The sequence below is a fragment of the Cyanistes caeruleus genome, unplaced genomic scaffold (assembly GCF_971803275.1).
Source record: "Cyanistes caeruleus unplaced genomic scaffold, bCyaCae1.hap1.1 HAP1_SCAFFOLD_91, whole genome shotgun sequence".
In the NCBI taxonomy this organism is placed as follows: domain Eukaryota; kingdom Metazoa; phylum Chordata; class Aves; order Passeriformes; family Paridae; genus Cyanistes; species Cyanistes caeruleus.
This window is the reverse complement of record NW_028255895.1, coordinates 870,188-888,283: the sequence shown is the minus strand read 5'-3', so window position 1 is coordinate 888,283 and position 18,096 is coordinate 870,188. Positions and strand designations below refer to the sequence as shown.

At 51.9% G+C, this 18,096-nt stretch overlaps 1 protein-coding gene across 1 annotated transcript in view; it reads right to left on the bottom strand.

The window, feature by feature from the left end:
• LOC147646572 (maestro heat-like repeat-containing protein family member 7) overlaps positions 1–8,695 on the bottom strand; it is a 386,235-nt gene extending 377,540 nt beyond the window's left edge. Inside the window, exon 1 of the mRNA XM_086873269.1 lies at positions 8,495–8,695. The gene's annotated coding sequence lies outside the window, so the exon portion shown is untranslated. The remainder of the gene's footprint in view (positions 1–8,494) is intronic.
• Positions 8,696–18,096: the final 9,401 nt, after the last annotated feature.

The following is an 18,096-nucleotide window of genomic DNA, read 5'->3' as shown; positions in this document are numbered from 1 at the left end:
CTGCTGTTTGCAAATAGATGACAATGGAAAAGTGGTAAAACAAATAACAAAAGGAATAAGAAAGTTAGCCCATGTACCGGTCCAAACATGGAAAGGATGGGAATGGGACATGTTTTCATGGTTACCTGGTGGCCTATGGGTCAAACAAATGCTTTTTTTCCTCTCATGTGTTGTAGCAACTCTAATCTTTTTACCATGCATGATCCCTTGCTTAATACAACTTATTCAACATGTGATCAAAAGAATGCAGGTAGTAGCCGTGCCTACTGATCCAGAGATGGCTACAAAAGGGCAGAAAGTAATGCCACTGCAAATAATTGCAAAGCCAAAAAAGACACAAGAACAAGAAATTAGGTCAATGATAACTAAGGTTTGTAAAGACAATTATTAACAAAAATTAAAAGAGGAGGGATTGAGAGGAATGATGAGTTTGTCTTTACAAACAAGCTGTGGGTCAGTTGATAAGATGTAGCTATCAGTGAGAGACGACAGAAACAATGGGATGGATTCCAGTAGAAGATCAAAGAGGCACTGAAAGAACACTATGAATTCCAAAAAGTTAAGAAAGGATTATGCATTGGGAGTGGGGGGGGGAAGGTACCCCAGGTATCAGGCGTTCCGGGAAGCCTGTACCTCTCAAGTACCTCAGCCTATGAGGAAAGGGAGAAGGGACAAGCGGCCGGGAATTAGGATAAAAAGGAGGCTGCGCCCTCCAAAAATTTGAGAGACCCCAGGGGAATGCCCCATGGCCTCTCCCTTTATTCGAATAAAGAAAAAGGACTCCTCTGTCTCCTTTTTGGACATAAACCTCTGGTGTTCGTGAATTAATTTTCCTGACACTGTGTTCTCATGTCCTGCACAGCAGTAACTGGGAGTTCAAGAATGGATTCAGGAGACAATGGGTGCACAGGGAGCCACCAAGACTTTGGGATGCTGAAATGGACCAGCCTGGTGCCTGTGCCCGGGCTGCACTGCGCTGAGCTCCAACTGGACAATCTAACAATGGTTGAATGGACACACCATGGGCCACTGGAGACTCCTACTCCTAGTTCTGTGAGCTACACTATTCACCTGTCATTCACCAGATGATGTTTTCATCTTTGCTTGAAATCCAGGAGAGGAAAAGGTCAACATGGAAAAGTGTTCTCCCAGTTCTAGTGACACCTGTGCCTGCACACCACCTGTGCCCATGGCAGGGTGGCTGGAGACTGGATGATGTTGATGATACTTTGCAACACCAAGTGCTCAGGGATTCTGGGATTGCCCAAGTGGAGAGCAAAACTGAGCCGTGAAAGTCCCTGCTTTTTTTCAGCGCATGCTGATTCTTCCTTTGTTCCAAGCAAGTCCAGGATTTGGTTTCATGTGTCTTTAAGGTGTCTGGACAGAAGAGAGGGAGGGCAGCTGCAGCACAGGGCTCCTGCCCCATCAGACTCTCTCTCTCTCTCTCTTTCTCAGGATGGCGCCAATGCCGCTGCCTTGGGACACCTGAGTGTGGAAGGCGAGCTCGCCCTCAAGCACGGCCATCCAAGTCAGTCACGGGCACAGGCTGCAGCTGAAGCTGGCAAGCATTGTTGTAAGGCTGCAAGTGAAGAGAAAGCCATTGTGGCCAACTCTGCTGAAGCCTTTTGCCAAAGCAAAGGCAATTGTGCCCACAGCCTCCCCCTGTTTGGCACTGGGCTGCTGGGGACGCCTCAGTGCGCAGGTGCCGACGTTGGGGCGGCTGCTGTTCCTGGGCACACTCTGCTGCTGTTTCTGTGGGCTCCAGAGCCGCTTGGGCAGCAGCCACTGGGCAGCCCTGCTGGAGGAGACATCGCCACCCTCCCCATGGTGGCAGCAGCTCTGTGGACCCCGAGCTCTGTGTCAGGGGGGCCTCGGTCACAGCAGCGTGGCCTGGGCAGCCGCGAGGGCCCGGGCTGGCCGCCAGCCCTGCCTCTGCCCACTGACCCTTCCTGGAGGCACCCAGTGGCCGTGGCCTGGCAGCACCCCCTGCCCTCCATGTCCCCAGCCAGCCCAGCCTGGGCACCTCGGGCTGTCCCCACCCTCCCGCTGGGGTGATGTCCCAGCCTCCAGGCATTCTGCTGCAGGCCTGGGGGACATTTTGGGGCAGCACCGGAGCAGCCGGGTGTCAGGGACCAGGCGGCTGCCCGGGGGCTGCTTATGGCCTCTGACACCCAATTCCTCAGTGCTTCCCACCACCCCGGCTCCTCCAGGGCCTTCTGTCCCCTTGGAACCTCCTGCCACCCACTCCCTCACACATCCCCCTCGTGCCTTCCCACTGCCTTGTCCCGTCTGGGCCTCCGCAGCCCCTCATCCCTTCACAGCCTCCCAGCACCCCGTGCCCTCAGGGGCTCCCCCAGCCTGGCCCGGCAGCAGCGCCGCAGCCCCACAGGAGCTCCAGCAGCTCCTCAGCCATCACGGCAGCAACACACGGGCAGCAGGACACAGATGGCGCTTCCTGCCTGCCACAGGGCTTGTGGCTTCAGCACAACCACCAAAGGCCAAGGGGCTTCTGGCCATTTCCCCTGCACCACTGCACGCCCCGGCAGGTTGCTGAGCACAAGAACCCTTTTCCCTCTCTTCCCCTATGCCCCACACAACCTGGGCAGCAAAAGAAAGGTCTTGGGACTCTTGTGGTTTATAACATATCCTATATTATTTACATACTAGATGGAAACGAAACGAAGAAAAGAATAATCTCTATGAAAAAAAAAATAACAGATGGCCCATGTGGCCCCAGAAGATAGAGCCTCTCAGCCCTAACATATCCTATATTATGTACATACTAAAAAGAAAAAAATAGAAGAAAACAATTCTTATGAAATAAAAACTCCCGGCTGGCCCAGGTGGCCCCAGCAAACAGAACGTCCCAGATCAGCGCTGAGCACATCTCCAGCAGCGCAGCCAGCCCAGGCCCGACAGACGAGGCCGTGTCCTCCATGCCCTGAGGAATTGATCGTGCACCCTCTGGAGGATGGAATATCGGGCACTCTGGATGGCCCGGAGGACATACAGCGTCTCAAGTGCCAGGTCTGACACGGCACTGCTTCTGTCCTCCGTCAGGCGTTCGAGGGCTGCAAGAGAGACGAACAGAGCCACGGTCAGACCCCAGAGCTGCGGGGGCCCAGCGAGAGCCCCCTGCCAGGGCCATGCCAGCCGGCTCTTGCCTTGGCCAGGAGGGAGCAGGGACCAAGGGGGTCAGCCCGAAGCTGCTGGCCACAAATGCCCCACGTGGCCCTGAAATCTCACTGTGCTCTGCCCACGCCGCCCCTCATCGGCACAGGGAGCAGAGCCCTCCACAGCCTGGCCAGGGCTTGCAGCTGCCCCCGACAGCCACCGCTGTCAGCCCGCTGCCCTGGCTCACCTCTGCACAACACCTGGAGCTCTGCCTGCTGCCCCCTCAGCTGCTCCCCGGCCATCCCTGAGAACACAGAGCCTGTCAGGGTCCCAGCAGCACAGCTCCCTGCCAGCGGCGCTGCCAGCCCTGTGGCCACACGGCCTCCTGCCCCGGCAGGGCTCAGCCCGGGCCCTTGCCGCACCCTGACTCAGCCCAAGGGCACGGCTGCCAGAGGCCGGCAGCAGCAGCCCCGAGGGCAGCCGGGGCTCCAGGGCGCCGGGCCCGGGTGCCGCTGCCGGGGCAGCAGCCGGGGCTGGGGCCGAGCTGCGGCGGGGCGGGGAGGGAGCCCGGGCTCGGGACTCACCGATGACCCTGATGGCCGTCGCTCGCAGGGTCTCCTGTGGGTCCTGCAGGTACTGCAGGGCCCGGCGCAGGTGCTCGGCCAAGGGGATCCTGTGGTCTGCCAGCTGGAGAGAGCGGCAGGAGGGAAGGGTTGGCGCGGGCTCTGCCCCTCGGCCGGGCGCTGCTGCCTGCGGCTAGCCCCGGCCTCCCGCGCCCGGCCAGCCCTGAGGCCCGGCCAGCAGCCGCTGCCGCCGGGCTCTGGAGGGGGCAGAGGGCCGGCTGCTGCCCGGGGAGCCGCGGTGCCGGCCCGGCCCGCAGCCCCGCTGGGCCGGGGCTCCATCGGCACCCGGCTCGGGGCCACAGGGGGCTGGAGAAGAAGCCGTGCGGCCCCCGGCTGCAGCAGTGGGCAGGGGCACAGCTGCCAGCCCCACACACCGACCACCGGGGCCAGGGGGCTTCTGTAGCTTGAGGCTGGGACTTCCAGGCTGTCCTTACCACGAGCTTGGCAAACTTCCACAGCTTCTCCTTCCTCACAGCTTTTTCCAGGTCTGGCCTCTTCAGGAAGTCAGCCGCGCGAAGGAGCGTTGTCCGAGAGGCCTGGGGAGCAGCAGAGAGCCGCAAATGGCCACACAAGGCAGGGCACAGGAGTGTCCTAGTGCCAAGGGCTGGAGGAGGCTGCAGCCTGCAAGCCTGCGTCAGGGCAGGAGGCAGCTGAGCCCCCTGCCAAGGCGCAGCAGCAGCCCAGGAGTCCTCACCTCTGCCACATGCCGATTCTCATCTTGGCAGTGGAAAAAGAGTGGGAGCAGGCTCTGGTACACTCGTTCCTTCAGGGGCTTTCTTCCTTCTTCTTCTGCCGAAGACATCACTCTTTGAAGGAGAGACATGGAGAGCAGCTGCACGTGGCTATCAGGCTGTATGAAAGGAAGGAAGGAAAAATGACCTTATCATTGGCTTCTTATGGCCCACATCGGCACAGGTCTGCAAATGCACAGGGCACAAAGTGTCCGGGCAGCAGGCAGTGGCCGTGGCTGGGGCACAGAGCCTTACATTGTCCAGGAGTTTCAGGAGCGGCTCAGCCAGCTGCAGGGCCCTGCGCCAGGATATTGGGGTGTCTTCTTTCAGGAAAATATGGCTCAGGAGAGCAATGCTCATCCTGGCCACGTCACTGTCCAAGTCCCACAGGAGGTGCACTAGTCTTCCTGTCAGGCTCTGCATTCTTTCGGCCTGTGCAGAACACAAGGGTGTGAAAGCCCGGGCAGCTGCCGCAGGGCCCAGAGGCCAAAGGGCTGTCCCAAAGCACTCGGGCAGCTGAAGCAGGAGGCAGGAGAGCTGCGAGGAGCTGCCTCAGTGCCCAAGGCAAAGGCCAGCCAAGGCCAAGTGACAGCATTGCCCAGCCTCATGCTGCCCACACGGCTTCAGCTGCTGCCCCCTTCTCACCATGGAGGGACGGTCCTTTAGCAGGAGGAGAGCCCTGAGCACCTGGTGATGCATCTCTGTGGAATTGTACCACAGGTACTTATACAAGATGTCCATTAGGCTGTCACCACAGTCACTCAAGTCCAGGCAATCTAGGAGCTGAAAGGCACAGGGCAGTGAGAGGGGAGCCGGCCGGCAGGAGCCTGGAAGTGCGCAGGGCTGGGTTCAGGCAGCAGCACAGGGCGCAGGTGCCGTCCCAGGCAGCTCTGGCTTTGCCAGGGGACAGGGCTGGCAGGGAGCTGAGCGAGGTAGTGCTGGCCATCAGGCTCACCTCCACAAGGAATGCCATGGCAGAGACATCCCAGAGTGGCAACGGTTTGCTGAGCACCTCAAGCAGGTAGCTTAAGATGCTTTTGCACAAGTGGATGGATGCACGGCGCATTACCCTGGAAGGCAGAAAATGGCAGAAAGAGTCTCAGCAAGGGTGCGGAGGACTGATGGACACAGTTGTCCTATTGCCCCAGCACCCTGTGAGGCGATTTGGGCCCTTGAGATGTGGCTGCTCCAGGACAGGTTCCTCTCGCAGCCTTTTGCAGTCTCCTTGGCCGTCCCTCGGTGACGAGGCCCTCAGGCCCATGGCCACAGGGACTGTGGGGGGCATCCCGGGCAGGGGGCACAAATGCCAGAGGCAGTGGGGAGAAGGGGGGCTCACCTGGCCAGCAGACCCATGGCATAGTGGTGGGTGTCAGCACAGAGCAGCGTGTCCCAGCCACGCTTGCGTTCCATTGCCACCACCACATGCTCCAAGTGGAGACTGCAGAGCAGGGCCTTCAGGGTCTGCACTGCAAACCTGTGTGCACAGCAAAGCCCAGGTGACGCTGGGAGCGCTGGCTCCGAGGCTGGGGAAGTGGCAGGGACAGGGGGAGTGGCATGGAGCACCTGTTGGGGCTGGTGGAGAGGCCGTGTTGCTCCTGGCATTCCTTCCAGAAGGTATGGACGTCCTCTGTCATATACAAAGTACTGAAGTACGTTTGGAAGAGCAGATGCACAAAGAGGCGGGGGAAATAGACTGTGAGGATCTGTGGGCAACAGGGCCCCTGGAGGATCTTCCACATCACCAGAGTTGCCTGCAGAGGACAAAGCAGCCCGAGACAGCGCTCAGTGCCGGGGCGTCCGTGTGGCAGGGCCTGAGCGTGGCAGGGAGAGGCCGGGGCAGACGCAGGGGGAGCAGCGGGCCTGGTGGCCCTGAAGCTGCCCCTAGGCCAGGTTTGTGGCCAGTGCCTGAAGCAGGGAGATGCAGTGGGGGAAGGAGGCAACAGAGCTGCTGGAGAGGCGGCCGGCCTTGCGGTGAGCAAAGGCCAGCTCCAGAAACTCACAGTCAGGGAAAAGACAGCCGTCTTGTCCCCATCAGAGGTGCCCAGGTTTTTCTGCGGCCAGCTCCCCACCACATTGATGAGGAGCGGTGTCACTTCCTCTGAAATCCAGGGCGAGAGCAAGATGGTCGTCCACATGGCCATAGCAGCTCTGCGGGGTCAGACACAGCACCGTGGGCTGGGCAGCAGCGGGGAGCTGAGCTGGCCGCCAGCTCTGCCTATGCCCACTGCCCCTGAGCGGCAGCAGCAGCCAGGCAGCCCAGCCCTGTGGGGACAGGCCCCTGAGGGGCAGGCTGGCAGCACGGCATCAGGCTCGGGGGCCGACTTTGTAGCAGGGCTGGCAAAGGGAGCAGCCAGAGGGCCCTGGAACTCTGTGTTGCTCACAGCCCTGGGCCGGGCTGTACAGGGTGATGGGCTGGGGAGCCCTGAGGCCTCGGGGCAGCTGGGCCCCATACCTGTCACACGTTGGGGCCACCCGCAGGAGAGTGATGGCCACATCATCGGGCTCTGCCTCGGCCACTTGCATCAGGGCCCAGTCCATCCTGTGCTCAGCAGCCTCATTGGCCATGAGCCACTGGTGGATGTACCTCACCACGCCGGGCACCTGGAGAAGGCACAGGGAGACTTGGAATGCTAGCAGAGGGAGTCAGCAATGTGCCCAGCTTCTTCCTCAGACAAGTGCTTCTCTTCCAGCCCACTGCCATGGCCTCAAAAGCTCCAAGTGAGCAGCAGGTGTGGCTTGGGAAAGCCAAGCAATTGCTGGAGGATCAAAGGCTGGCCACAGGCTGCTTACTTGCTCTGGATTGAAAAGAGCCGTCTCTACAAGCAGATCCAGCTGGGCAGCGCTGCTCTGTTCTACCAAGACCTCTGAGGATGTCTTGACCTCAGTGTCCATAGGTCTGGTGTCTTCCTTGCCAATTCTCTTGATGTATTGGTAAAGAAACTGTAGGAGAAGGGTAGGAAGGCAGGGAAGTTGCATGGAGTGCTCCAAGTGCGGTGCTGGGCTGAGCAGTGCCAGCAGGCCCAGCGCAGGTGGGGATGGCTGCAGGTACCTGCGCTGCTCTGCGGAAGCGGCCACGGGCGGTGTCCTGCTCTTGTGTGCCGTCCATGGCTGCATCTGGCAAAGAGCAGCCAGAGCTGAGGGGCTGCAGGAGAGGCCGGAGAGCACAGCCCAGCCCTGCGTTCCCCAGGCAGGGACAGTCCCAGGATGCCCCAGGGGATGCAGCACGGCCACTGCTGCGGGGGCAGCCCCAGCCCCTTTTTTGTGCTGTCCATGGGTGTGTGTCCACAGGACAGTGTGGGATGGGATGAGATGGGATGCAATGGGATGGGATGGGGCCAAGATGGCCGCAGGCACCAGCCCTGTGGCCCAGCTCTGCCACTCACCCTCCTCCAGCGGCTGCAACTGCTGCACCTCTTCGGTCTCTGGTGCTGGGGCAGCTCCAGGACCTTCTTCCTTGACCTCCTCTTCCTCCTTCTCCACCCAGGCCAGTTTGGGCACTCTTGGGGGTCGCTGCTCCAAATCTTCCAGACTCTCCAATCCTTTCCATAGGAACAGCACCAGGGGATGGCATGGCATGGAATGGGATGGGGCCAAGCTGGCAACAGGCACTAGCCCTAAGGCCGAGCTCTGCAACTCACCCTCCTGTGGTGCCTGGAACTCCTGCACCTCTTCAGACTCCTGTGCCAGGACAGCTCCAGAGCCTTCTTCTTCCTGCTCCTCAAGCCAGGCCAACTTGGGCACTCTTGGGGGTCGCTGCTCCATGGCAGTGACTGGATTTCTGGCTACTTGCAGGAGAGATGGCTCGGAAAAGCTCAGAGTCAGCAAGTCCTGCAGTCGTGCCTGGAAGGCACCTGCAAGACTCAAGTCCTGGCAAGATTGCAAGACAGCGAGTCCTGCACTTGGGTCTTGAGGGCTCCTGCCACAAGGACAGGGAGGCTCCTCGACAGGGATTGTGGTCTGGTCTCAAGGGCAGAGACTGCAGGGATGGGCGACACGTCGGAAAAGCTCCGGGTCACCAAGTCCCACGGTCTGCCCTCAAGAGAACCTTAAGAAGGAAGGGTCAGCAAGGCCACAGGTCAGCAAGACCTGTGGTCTGGCCTCGAGGTCACCTGTAGGAATAGTGCTTCAGAAAAGCTCCAGGTCCGACACTAAGGAGTGCGCTGTGCGGGGGCTCCTCACAGCACCGCTCTGGCGCGTCCTGACCCGTCGCGTGCACCGAGCACTGTGGCGTGGCCCTGTCACCGCCAGCTCCTATGTCAGCACGTGTCACAAAGGGCCCTTTGACATCTGCTCCCGTTGCCACCATCCCACGGTGACCGTGCTGCAGCGTGTCACAAAGGGCCCTTGCACACCCTGCCCTGCGCCCTGGGGCCGCCCCCATCCCCCCCCAAGTGGCCCAGCTTGGAAGGAATCCCTTGCCCAAAGTGTCTAAGACAGCCTGACGGGATCTTTAGGAACAGCTTGTTAGAAATGAAATGGAGGCAAATTTATCAATAAGAATTTTATTGAAAACTTTGTAAAATTTACTCATGGAAATGTCTCAGTGTTGAGAGACAGGTGTCTGCTAGGGAGGGCAGGAGCCTCCCTTGGAATGAAAAATGTAGACCCCCTCGCTCCGAATTATGATAATCTTGAAATCAAGGGGCTCTCAGGCAGAGATCTGGGGATAGGAATGACAGTTTTTTACTAATATTTATAACCAGGCAAACAAACAACAATAAATACAGCGTTAGCAAGAAAACAGAGCCAGGGACCCCGTGACAGCTTTCTGGGCTGAGACGGGAAAGGATGGAGGAGAGGCTTTGTTTCACAAACCCCCTCGGGTTGGCAGTCAGTGCTGGTGCTCCTGCAGGGCTCTGAGGAACACTCAGCTGGAACAGCAGGGATGAGCTGAGATCCCGGGCCAGTGGCTGAGGTGGATCAGCAGCTCCGTGGCGGTGGCTGGCACTGCCACACGTCCCGGCAGGACAGGGGGTGCGAGGCCACCAAGGAAGAGGGAAGAAGGAGAAGAAGCAGCAGCTCCATCTGGGTGATTGTGAAATTCCCTTCTCCCCACCACAACAGCTCTGCACCCAAAGTGTTCTTCTCCGAAGCTGAAGAAGCCACCAAACTGTCCCCACCCTCCCCTTTTCCTGCCCCCTTCCCCCCCTGGGCCCAGCCAAACTCTTTATCTTTCCTCAAGCAGCCACCAAGTACCCGCAGTTAAGTTTTCCCTGCAAGTCATGAGTAAAAATTCCACAGGCAAGCCAGAACTAAATGGAAAATAAAGGACACCTAACCCCCAACACCTGTAAGTTGTATCTTGAGAGTCAGCCAGGATCTTTGTTTGCCAGAAACACCTCTGAAGTTTAATCAAGGCATTAGTCATCAAAATTATTTTGAAAATTTAAAGATCAAAGTAGCCAAAATGCTCAATGTAACTAATTGCTGGGTATGTTCTCAGCTCAGATTGGGAGGAATGGGGTTCCCTCGGAGGGCTCACCCTGTGGGGTGGCCAAAACTCTGTCAATGGGCTCTGACTCGTAACGGATCCAGTGCAGGGACACTGACAGAAAACTGTGCTGTGGAACACAGGAATGCAATTATCAGTTTTACAGGATTGACTGAGATTTCCCTTCAGGAGAAACCAAGCCCTGTTTTAGTTGGAGGCCACAATGTGAAAGGATTTCTGTGCTTTACCATCACAAGCTTACTCATTCTTTTTCCTCACTCTCATTCACGTTAGGAACAATAATTCTGTTGTCCATGGAGCTGGCACCTTTTGAATTCCAGAATAATGTCCCCAAGGTCCTTTGCTGTTCAGCTTTACCGCGCTGTCTGTGGCTAACAAGGCTTGCTGGGGTCCTTTTCCCTTCGGCTGGAGAGGTGCCGGGTCCCAGTCCCTGAGGGACAGCCAGGCTCCTGGTTGGAATTGGTGTGGAAGTCCCTCAGGGTCACATCAGCCTTCACATGGAGCCCCGTGGATCTGAGCATTTTCCAAAGGGGCCGTTGGGGCAAACAGGGAGATTTGGTCTGGCAGGGTCTGTAAAACAATATCCCATCCCATCGACTTGTTCTGGCAGAGAACACTTGGCTGCAGGGACATATTCCCATTGTTCCTGCCCAGGTCTCAGGATTCAAACAGTGTTGTCTTTGCCCAGAGCTGTTCCTTCAGCTGGCTTGGGAGGGCCATTTGGCCTCTGGACCCACACTCTGGCTCCTTTATTAGGACTGCTGGGTCCAAACTCCTTTTATCCACAAATGGAGGCAATTTGAAGTGGATATTCTTTCTTCACAATTATTTTTTCAATTGCGATATCAATATTTCTTCTACCTTGTCATGGGGTTGAACAATCAAATCTTGTTCACTATTGTTTAACAGACTTACTTCAATTTCTCCTTGATAATCTGCATCAATTCCTCCTCCCATGACATGAACCCTTTGCAAGGCCAAGCTCCAGTGAGCAGTTATCAAACCAAAGTGTCCTGGAGGAATCTTAATTCTTATTCCTGTATTGTAAACTGTCATTTGCTTCTGATTTCTCCTAATGAATTCCAGTGCATGAAGGTCCAGCCCTGCAGCCTCTGGGGTGGCCCTGGCAGGGGCCATCACAGCCAGAACAATTTCCCAGGCAGTCCAAGTCTCACTGTCCATGGCTGTGTTTGCAAATTGGGTGCAGCCGTGCACACCCAGGGGTTTCCATTTCCCAGTGGGCCCATTGTTAAGGGCATGGAGCCCATCTGGGAGATGGGTTCTCCACTGGGACAGGTTCCCATCTCCTCATTTTATCAGCTGCTCTTTTAACAATTGTTCAACCAATCCTGTAGCTTGTAGATCGTGTGGTACATGAAAAACGCAGCAGTCTTAATCACTGTGTTTTTCCCAGGAACAGACAAAGCATTCCACATCACAGCATTGCCAAACCCTATAAAAATTGCCAGTTTTATCCCTTCCTCCTTTATTCCTTGTATACAGTTCACAAAGTTTACCATTGACATTCGGGTCTTTGCTAGTCCTTTTTTGTAGGGTATTTTAGTGTTACAGTGAGCAGCCAAAGGTAATGTCATGGGGTAGCTTTACCTTTAAGACAGCTTAGAGGGAGAGAAAGTTGAAGCTGCTGGTGGCTGATGGGAGTTTTTCCTCCCGATCAATTATCAGTCATTTCCAAGAATTGACAGCAGATCTGACTATTAAAAAGTGAATTCCACTTGTAAACACCCCCTTAAGAAGTTGTAAGAGACGGTCTGAAGATTCCCTCATCTGTCTCACAACCGTCTCAAGGACAGAGACTGAGACCCTGAATATCACAAGGGACTTGGTTTGGGGGTTTGGGCCTAGCTGAGATGGATGTTTGCTACGTGATTGTTTGCAGGTGGTTGCACGGTACACTGCTCTCGTTCCTGCTGGTGAGCAGAGGCTTGGTAACCTGCGCAACGGGTTTTCCACGACTCATGGCTCTCATTCCTGCTGGTGAGCAGAGGCTTGTGCCTGGTACCCTGTGCAATGGGTTTTCCACAACACCTTGTCCTTGTTCCTGCTGGTGAGCAAAGACTTGCAAGACATGGATCGCTCTGTACCCTACACCTGCTCCCTGCGCAATGGAATTTCATTACAATGATCATCAATCTCATCTGGTTTTGGCCCTGCGCCCCTCGCTTTGCAAAAGACTATAAAATTATACCCCAAACTCACCTTCCTTTGAGATCTCCCCAACGGACAGAAGACTCTGCGTCGTTGGACGGCTGAGTGGACTTCAACGTTGGTAGCTATAATCCCCTTACTCTCTTTTCCTTATGCTTTGCTTTCTCTTTTCTTTCCCTCTATCGCATATTAGTGCTGATGAGCACTCAATAAACTGTGTTTTCTTGTTTAAGTCCTTGGTTTGCTGATAATCTTTTGTACTCTAAGACCGGCTAAAAGAACCACATCACGAATCCCACCTTGCGGATCGTGACATAAATTGGCGTCACGGACAGGATTCTGAGAGACAGAAGGGGTTGCAGGTTGTTGTGCAGTCTGTATCAGGGGAAGGACGTTTCGCTTCAGCCGCACCTAGCCTGCCACGCTGGTGAGCAGTGTCTAGAAAGCAAGGGAGGCGACTCGAATTTCTCACAAACTGCACACGCCCAGGTGAAAAGCACCCCTACACTCATTTGAAGGCTCTGTCTTCAGAATTTTACACGGGATCTTTGAGTACAAAAGGTGGGACTTACTGGTTTTTTATATTTTGACTGCTTGGTGTAGCGGAGAGTCTGAATTTTAACATAAAGGTGTGCCTCCCAAGCAGATTTGGTCTCTCCACCCACGACAGGGGGGAACGCAGCGTTGGCTGCGTCTGATGTAGTGTAACTGAGTTTTACCTCCCTGTAGTGGTTCTGTGTACTGTTACGTGTTTTTGATGAATTTTGACTGCTTGGTGTAGCGGAGAGTCTGAATTTTAACATAAAGGTGTGCCTCCCAAGCAGATTTTGTCTCTCCACCCACGGCAGGGGGGAACGCAGCGTTGGCTGCGTCTGATGTAGTGTGAGTTTTACCTCCCTGTAGTGGTTCTGTGTACTGTTATGTGTTTTTGATGAATTTTGACTGCTTGGTGTAGTAAAGAGACAACTTGAATTTTAACATAAAGGGGTGCCTCCCAAGCAGATTTTGTCTCTTCATCCATACAGGGACGCGAAGGGTGACGTGGCAAAGGCTGCGTCTGTGCGTAACTTAAGTCTTACCTCCCTGTAGTGGTACTGAACCCTTCACACACACAAACATGAGTGAACACTCTGAAAACTCTAGTATAAAAGATAAAGCTGCATTCATTGCTTTGTTAGCAAAACACAATGCTAAGCCCTCCCCAGCTGGGGAAGAATGGGCTCAAAATAATTGGTTTAACCTGGAAAATGTAACTGATAGAATTTGCTCCCTGCAACATGAGGCAAAATTCAAATTTGGCCGTAATAAAACCATAATTTGTTCTGTATTGGGAGCTTGCCTTACGTCAGCTGTAGAGGCTCGCACGAGACGAAGGCAGGAAGAAAATGCAATTATTGAATCCCTACAAAATTTAGTTGAAAGTTTGCAAAATGAAAATAATTTGTTACGAACTGCTCTGAGTGAGGAGTGTGCCAAAAATTCACAGTGTGCTGATTCCTTTAAGGAGTCGCTGGAAAAAGAAACTCCTCAGATAAATCACAAATATTCTCAAGCAGAATTACATTTGGTAAAAAACTGTGGTGAAAACTGTTGCTCCCAAATAAGACCTTTGATTAAAACAGAATATAACTATATCAATGATGAAGATCTTGATCCACATATAACCACTAAAGAAATCCCGTACACTGCTACTGAATTGGCTAAGTTAAAAAAGGAGTATGGGCGTCTCCCTCACGAGTCAGAGACAGAATATGTATTTCGAGTGTCTCTCACAGGGGGAGATCAAATTCGATTATCTGAACAAGAAGCAAGTGGTTACTGGGGACATGGTGTTTTCATAACAACAGGAGATAACCACAACCCATGGTCCCTAACACAGCGAGCTGCATATTGGGCAGGGGGACTTAACCCCCTGGAAAGGGGAGATCCTGTAGCTCTAACCGGCTCCCCAGACCAAATTCTCAAAAACATGCATAAGGCAGCTTGTCTACAACTGATTTATGAAAGAAAATTAATTGTTGGTTATGAATCACCAATTTTGTTACCTGTGAAAGCTGAAATTATGACCCCTTTAATTTGTGGTCTTTCAGAATCACTGAAACCTACAGCAATTCTCCTCCAAACAACCATAGATGATATCCTTGTGGGAGGAGATGAAAAAGAAGTAATAAAAAATAAAGATGCTGAAAAGAGGTGCACTACCTGGGAAAAGGGATTGTTGGTAGTTAATCCAGCTCTCATAGAAGTAGAAAAAATTACACAACAACAACCAATTGCATTAAAAGGCCCTTTTGAAATTACTAAGACAGCCACTGCTGGGACTCTCCACCCTGACGGGGTGGCCCAGAGGGCCACAGTGAGGAAGTGGTATGCCCAGATTGAACATGACTCTAACATCTTCTCAATAACAGAAGGAGCTGTAAAAAATCAAGTGATACAAAAAACTGAGAGCTTAAGTAGCAGCCATGACAAACCTGACTTGATAATTAAAGAAACCCCTCCCAACATAAAAACAGAAAAAGGTAGGCTGATTTCTAGCCTACAGTATTGGTGGAACTTGGGGGTGAAGAAAGGGGTACCGAAGGGTTTAATGGTTAACCTGCCGCTTAAAAAATTAAGTAAATTGGTCTCTCAGTGGCAGGATTCCATCCCCATTGTACCAAGCGCTCCACCTCACCCTCAACTGATTCTGGGCAGTGGGCCAAAGCAACACCACTCACAGGTTCTGGACAGTGAGCAAAAACAATCAGCAAACTCTTGGTTCACTGATACCTCTGCCAAACGAGAGGGAGAGGTGTGGAGGTGTGGGGCAGTAGCCCTCCACCTTTCCTCTGCTGAACAAATCGCTACTGAGGAAGAAAGCAGCACTCAGGCTGCAGAGCTGATAGCTGTTTGGAGTGTTTTCCAACATGAGGTACAGAATACCTCCCTTGTCTGTATTTACACTAACTCCTCTGCTATGTTCAAGGGATATACTGAGTGGCTTCCTTTTTGGCAACAAAAGGACTGGGAAGTAAACAGAATTTCAGTATGGCAGAAGGAAAAGTGGCAAGAAATTCTACGCTTTCTGCTGGTAAGAGTGGGGATTATATCTTGGTTAGTCCAAACTGAAACTTTTAAAAGAACTACAGGAGAATATTCATGGGTAACCTCCGATGCCCTGGGGATAGAGCATTGGATAAACACCCACTGGATAATTCCATCATTTTAATCTCCTGCCCCTATGTGGCAGACTCTGTTTTGTTTATTTTCTACAGAAGAACACCGAGGGACATGAAGATCAGATAAACCATGAACTTATAGATTTAAAATAAATGCTGTAACAAAGCCTATATTAAGTGTGATAATCACATACCATGGTGTAAATACCCCTTTTGTGCTGAATGGTAAAACTAACGTTTTCCCTTCTTTTCTGTTAACTCAAGGTGATGATGTTTCAATACGCTGCAGACTGAGTACCGGATCCCACACTGAGCCTGTACACAGTCAAGTTGCCGGATCTCATGGCCAGGTTATATCTTGTGACACTCGGAATCAAGATTGTTGGCTGAATTTAACGGCTGTACAATTACCTATCACACAACCACCAATTAGACTGACTCCAAAAATTTCTGAAATTGGACCCTATGTAATCAGGAAAACTGGCCAACAACAAATGCTATTTAATCCAGCATGGTCTATCAAACAAGTTAAATTACTAATGCAAAACAATGTCTCAGAGATTCAGCCAGCTTGTTCACCTTTTTTGCAAAATTCCTTTGAGGGGTGGACAACCTGGTTGCGAAAGTGAAATTCTTTTCACAAACGGATGACAAGAGATATAACCGGTGTCGTGGGATCAGGACTAGGAATTTTGAATAGTATTGATTCAGAAGTATTGATGAATAAATTGGCTGTTGCAACTAAAGATTTGACCAAAATACAACAACCACTGAGGTCATCTTTAACTGCTTTGGGAACCCAACAGTGGTTGCTATTAAACATATTACCAAATTGGGAAAGGGTAGATGTAGATGATCACAAATTAATAATTGATGCACTCAGTGCTACCCAAAACAATGTTTCTCTGGCTCTTAGCTGTATTCAAGCCCAGTTGTGGATGCAGTCAGTTGCTGCATCAATTATCAGAGAGGGTGAAGAAGGCACCTTTCCCACTGAGATTCGGAAAATAGTCTGGGACAATGCCAATGATTTTGAAAAGGAATTTCAATCTTGGTGGAATTTGGTAAATTTTACCTACGATCCCACCACAAACACAGCCACAGCTTTTGTGTTGACAATACGTAATGCTTCAGTACATTCAATCTTTCCTATCATTGCACTGGGGCTGAATCATGACGGAGCTGTTCTCTATCCTTTAGAGCATAGGGAATGGGCCCGTCAGATTGGTGGGAAATGGCAAACTGTTGGTTTAGAAAATTATATTGTCCAGGAACAACAAGGGTTTATCTGTGAAAGTAATGCAATCAAAGCTCAAGACATTTGTTTAGACACAGAACAGAATATCTGTCATTTTGAAATCCATCCTAATGACACTTCTGAAACAGTGCTTGTGTATGTAGGCAATGGATGTGTATGCTTGAGAACTGCTTGTGATAGTATGCTTGTAGAAAACATAGTAGTGGATACTAAGAATCATTCAAATTTTTGTGTATGCAATTTTACTGAGATTATAGGTTGTGACTTTTCTTATTTAGCTCCAGTTACTTCATATTATCTTTTGCAGTATAATTACACTTTGATTCATTGTTTAGTGCCTGCTCCAATTGGAATGAACTTTACTCTGGTAAGGCAATTGTTGCTTCACCAGGATTTAATCGAAATTTTGGAAAAGATCAAAAAGGATGGACAAAAGACCTTAGTTACGGTTCACCACAATGTGAAAGGAATACATCGTGTTCTGGAAAGAGTAAGGAAAGGTGCTGAACACAAGTGGTGGGACACTCTTTTTGGGTGGTCACCAACTGCTACAGGTGTTTTGAACAAATTGTGTCATCCCATCATCGTCCTCTTGGTTTTAGTTTTACTTGGTTTTGTTCTATCAACAATCTTGTACATCCTGAATTGGAGAATGATGAAGAGGTTGACACAATTGACTTCCATAATGGATGCACACAACATGATTGGTACTTTACATGTTGCTGATACCCCTAAGGTTATCGATACTCGATGAATTATGCAGGCACTACAATAAATAATTTGACATTGTGACTATGAGGTTAATCATTTTATCATGGTGTATTTTAGAATATAATTTATTGTTTGTTTTAAGATAAGAAACCAATATGTAAGTCTTAGTCGAAATTATATATATGGAATAGTTTTTCTTTGAAATCAGCATATTGATTTACTTATTGTTTTTGTTTTCTCTTTTTCCTTTTTCTGTCCCTTATCTTTTCCCTACTACCTGTCTCTGTTTTTTCTGGGATATACTACCAACTGTAACGAGTCCTGAAGACTTCAGAGAAGAATTCTGCAGCAGCACTACAACATCGTGCAGAAAGACCTCGACGATTGTGAGCCACGGGGTGGTGTAAGAGACGGTCCGAAGATTCCCTCATCTGTCTCACAACCGTCTCAAGGACAGAGACTGAGACCCTGAATATCACAAGGGACTTGGTTTGGGGGTTTGGGCCTAGCTGAGATGGATGTTTGCTCAGTGATTGTTTGCAGGTGGCTGCACGGTACACTGCTCTCGTTCCTGCTGGTGAGCAGAGGCTTGGTAACCTGCGCAACGGGTTTTCCACGACTCATGGCTCTCATTCCTGCTGGTGAGCAGAGGCTTGTGCCTGGTACCCTGTGCAATGGGTTTTCCACAACACCTTGTCCTTGTTCCTGCTGGTGAGCAAAGACTTGCAAGACATGGATCGCTCTGTACCCTACACCTGCTCCCTGCGCAATGGAATTTCATTACAATGATCATCAATCTCATCTGGTTTTGGCCCTGCGCCCCTCGCTTTGCAAAAGACTATAAAATTATACCCCAAACTCACCTTCCTTTGAGATC